General features: G+C 51.5%; 1 protein-coding gene across 3 annotated transcripts in view; it reads left to right on the top strand.

Moving 5' to 3' along the window:
* The first annotated feature begins 206 nt into the window (after positions 1-206).
* Positions 207-12,744, top strand: part of PRR5L (proline rich 5 like) — a 30,551-nt gene continuing 18,013 nt past the window's right edge. Inside the window, exon 1 of one of the 3 annotated variants that reach the window (XM_072119039.1) lies at positions 207-1,179. The gene's annotated coding sequence lies outside the window, so the exon portion shown is untranslated. Of the gene's footprint in view, positions 1,180-2,357; positions 2,382-11,263; positions 11,345-12,744 lie in introns of those variants that run through there. The other 2 variants (XM_072119041.1, XM_072119040.1) reach the window with 2 other exon arrangements.

The following is a 12,744-nucleotide window of genomic DNA, read 5'->3' as shown; positions in this document are numbered from 1 at the left end:
AGGAGGCTGAGCATCACCCAGAAGGCTGGCATCACCCAGGAGGCTGTGCATCACCCAGAAGGCTGGCATCACCCAGGATGCTGAGCATCACCCAGAAGGCTGGCATCATCCAGGAGGCTGGCATCACCCAGAAGGCTGAGCATCACCCAGAAGGCTGGGCATCACCCAAGAGGATGGACATCATTTAGGAGGATGGGCACCACCCAGAGGGATGGGCATCACCCAGGAAGCTGAACATCACCCAGAAAAATGGGCATTACCCAGAAGAATGGGCATCACCCAGGAGGCTGGGCATCACCCAGGAGTATGGGCATCACACAGGAGGCTGGCATCACCCAGGAGGATGGGCATCACCCAGGAGCATGAGCATCACTCAGGAGGATGGGCATCACCCAGGAGCATATGCAACACACAGGAGGCTGGCATCACCCAGGAGAATGGGCATCACCCAGAGGATGGTAATCACCCAGGAGCTTGGGCATCACCTAGGAGGCTGGGCATCACACAGAAGAATGGGCATTACCCAGGAGAATGGGCACCACCCAGGAAGATGGGCATCACTCAGGAGGATGGGCATCAATCAGGAGGCTGGCATCACCAAGGAGGCTGACATCAACCAGGAGGGTGGGCATCACCCAGGAGGATGGGCATCACCCAGTAAATTGGCATCGCCCAGAAGGCTGACATCAACCAGGAGGGTGGGCATCACCCAGCAGGATGGGCTTCACCCAGTAAACTGGCATAACCCCGGAGAATGGGCATCACCCAGGAGGCTGACATCAACCAGGAGGGTGGGCATCATCCAGGAGGATGGGCATCACCCAGTAAACTGGCATCGCCCAGGAGGGTGGCATCACCCAGGAGGCTGGGCACGATACAGGAGGATGGGCAGGATGAATAAAACATGAGAGCTACACAGCTCCTACAAGCCTCCCCCATGCATCATTCATGCCCCCTCCCCCGTGCCCTGTGCCCCGGGTGACAATGGAGCAGGGCACATCCTCAGAATAGGAGGTCACCAGATGTAAACTTCCTGAGAAGCGACAAAGTGAGAGATGAGAGGGAGTAACAGGGGGAGGAGAGGGGAGGAGAGGGCTCCGAGCTGCTCCAAAGTGTGACATTCCTGCAGGGAGGCAGAGGAGACGCTCTGCAGGAGCAACGGTCTGCAGGGGCACCGGGGTAAGTACTGAAGCCTCCTGGAGGGGGAACACATACCGAACAATGCACAGATACAATGTATATTCATGTAGCGGAGCTTGGAGGGGCAATGAGGAGTAGCAGAGTGGAGTTAGTGAGATGTAGCAGACATATCATCCAAATACAGACCCAGCCTGCTACATCTGATGTCAGATCTTGGGGGTCCGGTGCCTCCTTCTACACAACCTACAATGTGGGGGCTTCTCGGACTGCGCTGGGTAGTTGCACTGTAAGTCATTTCCTAATGTGCCCTTGTGCGACCCCGGAAGGCAAATTACATGCCAATTTTTAGATGAGTTTGTGTCCCATATTGGTAATAGCCTCGCTAGGTGCAGTGCCCCCATAACAGAGCTCACTGGGTGCAGTGCCCCCATAACAGAGCTCACTGGGTGCAGTGCCCCCATAACAGAGCTCGCTGGGTGCAGTGGCCCCATAACAGAGCTCGCTAGGTGCAGTGCCCCCATAACAGAGATCGCTAGGAGCAGTGCCCCCATAACAGAGATCGCTAGGAGCAGTGCCCCCATAACAGAGATCGCTAGGTGCAGTGCCCCCATAACAGAGCTCGCTAGGTGCAGTGCCCCCATAACAGAGATCGCTAGGAGCAGTGCCCCCATAACAGAGATCGCTAGAAGCAGTGCCCCCCATAACAGAGATCGCTAGGAGCAGTGCCCCCATAACAGAGTTTGCTAGGTGCGGTGCCCCCATAACAGAGCTTGCTAGGAGCAGTGCCCCCATAACAGAGATCGCTAGAAGCAGTGCCCCCATAACAGAGATCGCTAGGTGCAGTGCCCCCATAACAGAGCTCGCTAGGTGCAGTGCCCCCATAACAGAGCACTCCTCTCCCTCCTGTATATAGCGCTACTGTATACAGAGCACTCCCCTCCCTCCTGTATATAGCGCTACTGTATACAGTGCACTCCCCTACCTCCTGTATATTGCTACTGTATACAGCACACTCCCCTCCCTCCTGTATATAGCGCTACTGTATACAGTGCACTCCCCTCCCTCCTGTATATAGCTTCTGTATACAGTGCACTCCCCTCCCTCCTGTATATAGCTACTGTATACAGTGCACTCCCCTCCCTCCTGTATATAGTGACAGGTAATAATCCTCGGGAATGACTGCTGCTGCTCCTCTTCCTCTTTCTGAGGTTCCCGTGTGACATGACTCATCTATCAGACAGGTAGGTTACACCTATACAATGCATACTATACATCCTGGCACTATGAATGTTATGGGGTCACTAACATTGAAGCCCTGTTACACTGTGGTGGGCACTGGGGGTCCGGTGCTTCACTGCTGTAATTGTGCATCTGGATGCAATGTAACTGTCACTCATGGGGGTGCTGCGCCTGACCAGCTCTATTATGGGGGCACAGTGTATGACCAGCTCTATTATGGGGGCACAGTGTATGACCAGCTCTGTTATGGGGGCACAGTGTATGACCAGCTCTGTTATGGGGGCACAGTGTATGACCAGCTCTGTTATGGGGGCACAGTGTATGACCAGCTCTGTTATGGGGGCACAGTGTATGACCAGCTCTGTTATGGGGGCACAGCTCCTGGCCAGCTCTGTTATAAGGTTGCTGCGCCTGACCAGCTCTGTTATGGGGGCACTATGCCTGGCCAGCTCTGTTATGGGGGTACAGCACATGGCCAGCTCTATTATGGGGGCAGAGCACATGGCCAGCTCTGTTATGGGGGCACAGCTCCTGGCCAGCTCTGTTATGGGGGCACAGCTCCTGGCCAGCTCTGTTATCAAGCTCAGCTCCTGGCCAGCTCTGTTATGGGGGCACTACGCCTGGCCAGCTCTGTTATGGGGGCACAGCTCCTGACCAGCTCTGTTATGGGGGCACAGCATCTGACCAGCTCTGTTATGGGGCACAGCATCTGACCAGTTCTGTTATGGGGGCACAGCATCTGACCAGTTCTGTTATGGGGGCACAGCATCTGACCAGTTCAGTTATGGGGGCACAGCATCTGACCAACTCTGTTATAAGGGTGCTGTGTCTTACCAGCTCTGTTATGGGGGCACAGCACAGCTCCTGGCCAGCTCTGTTATGCAAGCTCAGCTCCTGGCCAGCTCTGTTATGGGGGCACAGCACATGGCCAGCTCTGTTATGGGGGCACAGCACATGGCCAGCTCTGTTATGGGGGCACAGCATCTGACCAGCTCTGTTATGGAGGCACAGCATCTGACCAGCTCTGTTATGGACGCACAGCTCCTGACCAGCTCTGTTATGGGGGTACAGCACAGCTCCTGGCCAGCTCTGTTATGGGGCACAGCATCTGACCAGCTCTGTTATGGAGGCACAGCATCTGACCAGCTCTGTTATGGAGGCACAGCATCTGACCAGCTCTGTTATGGAGGCACAGCATCTGACCAGCTCTGTTATGGAGGCACAGCATCTGACCAGCTCTGTTATGGAGGCACAGCATCTGACCAGCTCTGTTATGGGGGCACAGCATCTGACCAACTCTGTTATGGACGCACAGCTCCTGACCAGCTCTGTTATGGGGGCACAGCTCCTGACCAGCTCTGTTATGGGGGCACAGCACCTGGCCAGCTCTGTTATGGGGGCACAGCACATGGCCAGCTCTGTTATGGGGGCACAGCATCTGACCAGCTCTGTTATGGAGGCACAGCATCTGACCAGCTCTGTTATGGAGGCACAGCATCTGACCAGCTCTGTTATGGGGGCACAGCATCTGACCAACTCTGTTATGGGGGCACAGCATCTGACCAGCTCTGTTATGGAGGCACAGCATCTGACCAGCTCTGTTATGGGGGCACAGCATCTGACCAGCTCTGTTATGGGAGCACAGCACATGGCCAGCTCTGTTATGGAGGCACAGCATCTGACCAACTCTGTTATGGGGGCACAGCATCTGACCAGCTCTGTTATGGGGGCACAGCACATGGCCAGCTCTGTTATGGAGGCACAGCATCTGACCAACTCTGTTATGGAGGCACAGCATCTGACCAGCTCTGTTATGGAGGCACAGCATCTGACCAGCTCTGTTATGGAGGCACAGCATCTGACCAACTCTGTTATGGAGGCACAGCATCTGACCAGCTCTGTTATGGGGGCACAGCATCTGACCAGCTCTGTTATGGAGGCACAGCATCTGACCAGCTCTGTTATGGAGGCACAGCATCTGACCAGCTCTGTTATGGGGGCACAGCATCTGACCAGCTCTGTTATGGAGGCACAGCATCTGACCAGCTCTGTTATGGAGGCACAGCATCTGACCAGCTCTGATGTGGGGGCACAACTCCTGGCCAGCTCTGTTATGGAGGCACAGCATCTGACCAGCTCTGTTATGGGGGCACAGCATCTGACCAGCTCTGTTATGGGGGCACAGCATCTGACCAGCTCTGTTATGGGGGCACAGCATCTGACCAGCTCTGTTATGGGGGCACAGCGCTTTGGCCACTTATGGTCTATTCTGTAAAGAATTTCTTTCCCAAAAAGTCCCAAAAAAGTCTCAAAATGCATAAAAAGTCCCGGCACATAGAGCAGCAGGGACTGGAGTAACCCTGGTGCTGAGGGGGTTAAATAGATCCTGTCCTCAGGTGTGACCATACACACCGCAGCATTATGTATGGTCCCTGGAGAGATGTGTAATCAGACCTCACACTGCTGTGCTCTGTGCTCTCTGCAGCCAGTGTTATGCATTGTCCCTGGAGAGATGTGTAATCAGACCTCACACTGCTGTGCTCTGTGCTCTCTGCAGCCAGTGTTATGTATTGTCCCTGGAGAGACGTGTAATCAGACCTCACACTGCTGTGCTCTGTGCTCTCTGCAGCCAGTGTTATGTATTGTCCCTGGAGAGATGTGTAATCAGACCTCACACTGCTGTGCTCTGTGCTCTCTGCAGCCAGTGTTATGTATTGTCCCTGGAGAGATGTGTAATCAGACCTCACACTGCTGTGTTCTGTGCTCTCTGCAGCCACTGTTATGTACTGTCCCTGGAGAGACGTGTAATCAGACCTCACACTGCTGTGCTCTGTGCTCTCTACAGCCAGTGTTATGTATTGTCCCTGGAGAGATGTGTAATCAGACCTCACACTGCTGTGCTCTGTGCTCTCTGCAGCCAGTGTTATGTATTGTCCCTGGAGAGATGTGTAATCAGACCTCACACTGCTGTGCTCTGTGCTCTCTGCAGCCAGTGTTATGTACTGTCCCTGGAGAGATGTGTAATCAGACCTCACACTGCTGTGCTCTCTGCACCCAGTGTTATGTATTGTCCCTGGAGAGATGTGTAATCAGACCTTTGTGTACGTTGTTAGTAGCAGCAGGACTGTGATATATGGATTTATATTCCTGGATTGTAACTTTTCCAAGTGCACTGGGGGCCGTGTCCTCACACTGCTGTGCTCTGTGCTCTCTAAGTGCATGGAGCCACAACTGAGCCCTCTACCCCCATTGTACTGAGTAAAAGCTGTAGGTTAGATACTACATCTGGGGGGAGGGGTGGCAGTTTAAGGCAGAAAGTGCACAGCAGTGTGAGGTCCCAGTGTATTTGGAGGAGCTGCACATGTAGAGTCTTTGCAGTTTATAGCTCGTCAGTCACATGGGTGAAGATGGCGGAAACTTTGCCTTTCAGGGTTCTGGTAAAGCTGAGTGCGGTAGAGGCGGCCGTATTGGTAACATGTAGTTCTATACATGTAAGTTGTATATAATATCCTCTGAATGTGGGAGACATATGGGGACACGGGGGACCCTGTAATATCTGTCAGGCTGCGGGGTCCCTGTGGCCGTATCAGTGATATCTAGGTCAGTGATACGGAGGTTGCGCTGGCGTCTGGCGTCCATTATTAGGGGAGAGGGGAGTGTGGGAACCTAATGTTATCTTCCATGACCCTAATTATCTCATTTCCTGCCCCCTCCCCCCCATCATGTCGGATCCTATTGTCATCTATTGGTTAATATCAGTCTAAAGTTCGCAGATGACACGAGATGCTAATCGCCTGCACGAGGATCGTCTCTCCATCAGTGATCACATGACCTCACCGCCGTTATGTTAAAAAAAAAAAAAACATAAAACTAGAAAAAAAAATTCTATCATTTTCTCCATAAGAGACAGTGACCAAAACCCAGATCCAGGCCGGTACCAGAGACATCTCAGCGCCAGACACATTGACCCCCTGAAGGAGGGGCATCACCTCCTGACCTGTCTCCTCCTTCCCATAGACCTTCCTTATAGAGATGTGATCCAAATATTATAATTAGGACCCTGCTACTTCATATTAAACTTTCATATGGAAATGGCGCCCAGAATTTTTTTGCCATCTGCTTTCATCATGCTTTGTGGAAGAGAGGGAACTTTGGGAGAGGTGGGGGGATTGCACTTTGGGAGAGCTGGAGTTTGGGAAAACTGGGGAAGATGGACTTTGGGAGAGCTGAACTTCGGGAAAGGTAGGAAAGCCAGACTTTGGGAGTGCTGGACTTTAGGAGACTTTAGGAGACCTGGATGGCTGGACTTTGGAGATCAGAGGGTGCCAGGACTTTAGGAGAGCTGAGGTGCTGTACTTTGGGAGAGCTAGACGTTGGGAGAGCTGAGGAGCTGCACTTTGGGAGAGCTAGACTTTGGGAGAGCTGGGAAGCTGCACTTTGGGAGAGCTTGGGAGCTGCACTTTGGGAGAGCTACACTGCCGGAGGAGAGCTGTACAGTGGAGCTTTAAGAGAGCTGTACTTTGGGAGACCTGGATGGCTGGACTTTGGAGATCAGAGGGTGCCAGTACTTTGGGAGAGCTGGGGAGCTGCACTTTGGGAGAGCTAGACTTTGGGAGAGCTGAGGTGCTGCACTTTGGGAGATCAGAGGGTGCCAGTACTTTGGGAGAGCTGGGGAGCTGCACTTTGGGAGAGCTAGACTTTGGGAGAGCTGAGGTGCTGCACTTTGGGAGAGCTTGGGAGCTGCACTTTGGGAGAGCTACACTGCCGGAGGAGAGCTGTACAGTGGAGCTTTAAGAGAGCTGTACTTTGGGAGACCTGGATGGCTGGACTTTGGAGATCAGAGGGTGCCAGTACTTTGGGAGAGCTGGGGAGCTGCACTTTGGGAGAGCTGAGGTGCTGCACTTTGGGAGAGCTGAGGTGCTGCACTTTGGGAGAGCTGAGGTTCTGCACAGTGGGAGAGCTGAGGAGCTGCACTTTGGGAGATCTGAGGAGCTGCACTTTGGGAGAGCTGAGGTTCTGCACTGTGGGAGAGCTGAGGTGCTGCACTTTGGGAAAGCTGAGGTGCTGCACTTTGGGAGAGCTGAGGTTCTGCACTGTGGGAGAGCTGAGGTTCTGCACTGTGGGAGAGCTGAGGAGCTGCACTTTGGGAGAGCTGAGGAGCTGCACTTTGGGAGAGCTGAGGAGCTGCACTTTGGGAGAGCTAGACTTTGGGAGAGCTGGGAAGCTGCACTTTGGGAGAGCTTGGGAGCTACACTTTGGGAGAGCTAGACGGCCGGAGGAGAGCTGGACAGCGGAGCTTTAAGAGAGCTGTACTTTGGGAGACCTGGATGGCTGGACTTTGGAGATCAGAGGGTGACTGGACTTTGGAAGAGAAGGGCGCCAGGACTTTGGGAGAGCTGAGTGGCTGGACTGTGGCCCCTCACCTCCTTGGTAGAGATAGGAGAATAGGGGTAATAGTTCCAGAGTATCTATATGTAAAGCCTTTTATATACAAACTTGAAACATTTTATCCCCAAAGACATCAAGATCCGAATAATGGAAACTTTCTATGGTCCTCCAAGACCTCCCCCCCAGATCTGGGGCCTTGGCAGATATGAAGGAGCACCTGGAATATTCCCTGTGGACTATCATCGGATCCTTCATCAGACTCATTATCAGTGGTGGAGGAATCCAGACAGAATGGTTATTGATCCGCTCCCTGACTCCCATTGTTCCTGGACACAATATTTTATGGAAGGTGAAGGGGGAGGAGCTGAACGATGTCCCATGGAGGACCCGGCCCAGACAAATAAAACCTCCGCTTATTACAATATAATGATCCAGGATCTAGTAATCAGATTAACTCCAACACAGTTAAGACTCTTACAGACGATTTGTCTTGCAAATTATTGAGGTTGAAACTTTTTAAGGGAACCTGTCAGCAGGTTGTGACCATATAGACTGCAGCCAGTGTTATGTATTGTCCCTATGTTGTCAGTAGCAGCAGGACTGTGAAATATGAGTTTATATTTCAAGACTGTAGCCTCTCCTAGTGCACTGGGTTCATGTCCTCACACTGCTGTGCTCTGTGCTCTCTGCAGCCAGTATTATGTATTGTCCCTGGAGAGATGTGTAATCAGACCTCACACTGCTGTGCTCTGTGCCCTCTGCAGCCAGTGTTATGTATTATCCCTGGAGAGATGTGTAATCAGACCTCACACTGCTGTGCTCTGTGCTCTCTGCAGCCAGTATTATGTATTGTCCCTGGAGAGATGTGTAATCAGACCTCACACTGCTGTGCTCTGTGCTCTCTGCAGCCAGTGTTATGTATTATCCCTGGAGAGATGTGTAATCAGACCTCACACTGCTGTGCTCTGTGCTCTCTGCAGCCAGTATTATGTATTGTCCCTGGAGAGATGTGTAATCAGACCTCACACTGCTGTGCTCTGTGCTCTCTGCAGCCAGTATTATGTATTGTCCCTGGAGAGATGTGTAATCAGACCTCACACTGCTGTGCTGTGTTCTCTCTGCAGCCAGTGTTATGTATTGTCCCTGGAGAGATGAGTAATCAGACCTCACACTCCTGTGCTCTGTGCACTCTGCAGCCAGTGTTATGTATTGTCCCTGGAGAGATGTGTAATCAGACCTCACACTGCTGTGCCCTGTGCTCTCTGCAGCCAGTGTTATGTATTGTCCCTGGAGAGATGTGTAATCAGACCTCACACTGCTGTGCTCTGTGCTCTCTGCAGCCAGTGTTATGTATTGTCCCTGGAGGGATGTGTAATCAGACCTCACACTGCTGTGCTCTGTGCTCTATGCAGCCAGTGTTATGTATTGTCCCTGGAGAGATGTGTAATCAGACCTCACACTGCTGTGCTCTGTGCTGTCTGCAGCCAGTGTTATGTATTGTCCCTGGAGAGATGTGTACTCAGACCTCACACTGCTGTGCTCTGTGCTCTCTGCAGCCAGTGTTATGTAATGTCCCTGGAGAGATGTGTAATCAGACCTCACACTGCTGTGCTCTGTGCTCTCTACAGCCAGTGTTATGTACTGTCCCTGGAGAGATGTGTAATCAGACCTCACACTGCTGTGCTCTGTGCTCTCTGGAGCCAGTGTTATGTATTGTCCCTGAAGAGATGTGTAATCAGACCTCACACTGCTGTGCTCTGTGCTCTCTGCAGCCAGTGTTATGTACTGTCCCTGGAGAGATGTGTAATCAGACCTCACACTGCTGTGCTCTGTGCTCTCTACAGCCAGTGTTATGTACTGTCCCTGGAGAGATGTGTAATCAGACCTCACACTGCTGTGCTCTGTGCTCTCTGGAGCCAGTGCTATGTATTGTCCCTGAAGAGATGTGTAATCAGACCTGTGTGTCCGTTGTTAGTGGCAGCAGGACTGTGAAATATGGATTCATATTCCAAGATTGTAGCTTCTGGTGGCGTTTCCTCACACTGCTGTGCTCTATTTAGTCATTGGGGCAGATTTATCAAGTGTCTGAAAGTCAGAATATTTCTAGTTGCCCATGACAACCAATCACAACTCAGCTTTCATTTTACCAGTGCATGAATATTTTAAAGGGGGAGCTGTGATTGGTTGCCATGGGAAACTAGAAATATTCTGACTTTCAGACACTTGATAAATCTGCCCCATTGTTACATATTGTCCCTGGAAGATGTGTCAGACCTTTGCATGTTGTTAGTAGCAGCAGGACTGTGAAATACGGATTTGTATTCCATAATTGTCACTTCTCAAAGTGTCCCGGGGGTTGTCCTAACACTGCTGTGCTCTGTGCTGGAGAATATGAAATGAAATGTTGATGGGGTGGGAGGGGGTCCATTATAGGGTTAGGGGTCCATAGGAGCTTGATAATGGCATTATACAAAATTTGGGGGTTAGGGACTCCAGGTGTAATGGATGTTGTTGAGGATTTTGGCTCGTTACAATGTATCTAGTAATGATCTAAAATATTTTTCCTGTTTCCACTAATATGCAACGTTTTGAAGTTCTTATTTTCCAATCTTTTGGGTGTAACTGAGTCGAGTAACACGTTGCGCTCCTGGAGCCGGGACACGGAGCGTTATACAGTAGCCTCCTCCTCGTGATGAGTTTATCGCTGACCTCTGACCTTCCAGTATCCTCTATGTCTATTGTTAGAAGCCAGCGCCGGTTTATGGATCCCGACCCGTCACCGAGGGTTAATCATTGACCGGTATAAAAGCTAATCAATAACTGCAAATTCTTCAAAAAAAATGGCGATCGGCGGGGTTTATACGAGTTCTCGTGACTTTTTTGTGTGCAGGCGTTATCTGGCGGCGCGGAGGGGCCCATTCTGTGTCATCATAAAAATTCCAAAAACTTTACAGCTGATATTTTTATATACGTGGTGTCCTGGGGGGGGGGGAGGGAAATCTAGTTCTGCAATTACTTTCTGTTGTGCCATCATAAAAACTTGGATAAGTGGCGCCACATCTGCCCACAGGTCGTATGTGGTATTGCACCTCATCCCTATTATTGGGACAGAGCTGCAGTACCAGACATTGCCTGGAAACATGAATGGAGCTGTCCTTCCAAAGCGAGGACAATCCCTTTAAGGGGCTGCGCCACTAGACTGATCTCCTCCATCCAAAGAATCGGGAAAAGGATCTGTGAATCCGCGCAGGTATCACAGACCCATCTGGCAGGGCGCAGGGGAATTTCGGAGCTCCACTTTCTCTGGTTGTGACTCACTTCTGGGCAGCTGGTGGCGCTGCAATGTGTTTTTGAGGAACAACATGACAGCGAGGGGTTAAGCGCGATCAACCTGTGACTACGGGAAGTTGTGAACAAAGACCGAGGTGACATTTGAAGTTCTCCAAAAACAGCACCTACCCCCCCCCCCCCCCCCCCCCCCACGTATATACAAAGAGCGCAGCGCATAGACACCCAGAGACACCGAGCCCAGCGCCGCCTGAGGGAGACGTCTCACCCAGAGTCCGGGTCTGCAAAGGTCAGAGGGGGGAGGATGGAGGGCATCAAAAATAACGGCTTCATCATAAACATCTCGGCTGCTGCAGAACCTCATAATGCACCTCAGCTGCTGCAGAACCTCATCATACACACCTTAGCTGCTGCAGAACCGCAATATACATACCCCAGCTACTGCAGAACCTAGTTATACACACCTCAGCTGCTGCAGAACCTCATTATAAAGACCCCAGCAGCTGCAGAACCTCATTATACACACCCCAGCAGCTGCAGAACCTCATTTATACACACCTCTGTTGCTGCAGAGCCTTATCATACACACCTCAGCTGCTGCAGAACCTCATTATAAAGACCCCAGCAGCTGCAGAACCTCATTATACACACCCCAGCAGCTGCAGAACCTCATTTATACACACCTCTGTTGCTGCAGAACCTCATCATATGCACCACAGCTGTCGCAGAACCTCATCATATGCACCTCAGCTGCTACAGAACCTCATCATATGCACCTCAGCTGCTACAGAACCTCATCATATGCACCTCAGCTGCTACAGAGCCTCATCATACACACCTCAGCTGCTGCAAAACATCATAATAGACATGTCAGCTTCTGCAGAACCTTATCATACACACCTCAGCTGCTGCAGAACCTCATCATACACACCTCAGCTGCTGCAGAACCTTATTATACACACCTCAGCTGCTGCAGAACCTCATCATACACACCTCAGCCGCTGCAGAACCCCATTATACACACTTCAGCTGCTGCAGAACCTCATCATACACACCTCAGCCGCTGCAGAACCCCATTATACACACCTCAGCTGCTGCAGAACCTCATACTACACACCTCAGCTGCTGCAGAACCTCATCATACACACCTCAGCCGCTGCAGAACCCCATTATACACACCTCAGCTGCTGCAGAACCTCATCATACACACCTCAGCCGCTGCAGAACATCATCATACACACCTCAGCTGCTGCAGAACATCATAATACACACCTCAGCTGCTACAGAACATCATAATACACACCTCAGCCGCTGCAGAACCCCATTATACACACCTCAGCTGCTGCAGAACCTCATCATACACACCTCAGCCGCTGCAGAACCTCATCATACACACCTCAGCCGCTGCAGAACCCCATTATACACACCTCAGCTGCTGCAGAACCTCATCATACACACCTCAGCCGCTGCAGAACATCATCATACACACCTCAGCTGCTGCAGAACATCATAATACACACCTCAGCTGCTACAGAACATCATAATACACACCTCAGCCGCTGCAGAACCTCATCATACACATCTCGGCTGCTGCAGAACCCCATTATACACACTTGGCTGCTGCAGAATCTCATCATACACACCTCAGCTGCTGCAGAACCTCATCATACACGCCTCAGCTGCTGCAGA

Source organism: Engystomops pustulosus, chromosome 7 (assembly GCF_040894005.1).
Source record: "Engystomops pustulosus chromosome 7, aEngPut4.maternal, whole genome shotgun sequence".
Classification (NCBI taxonomy): domain Eukaryota; kingdom Metazoa; phylum Chordata; class Amphibia; order Anura; family Leptodactylidae; genus Engystomops; species Engystomops pustulosus.
The sequence above is the reverse complement of the archived record's forward strand: the minus strand, read 5'-3'. Positions and strand labels throughout refer to the sequence as shown.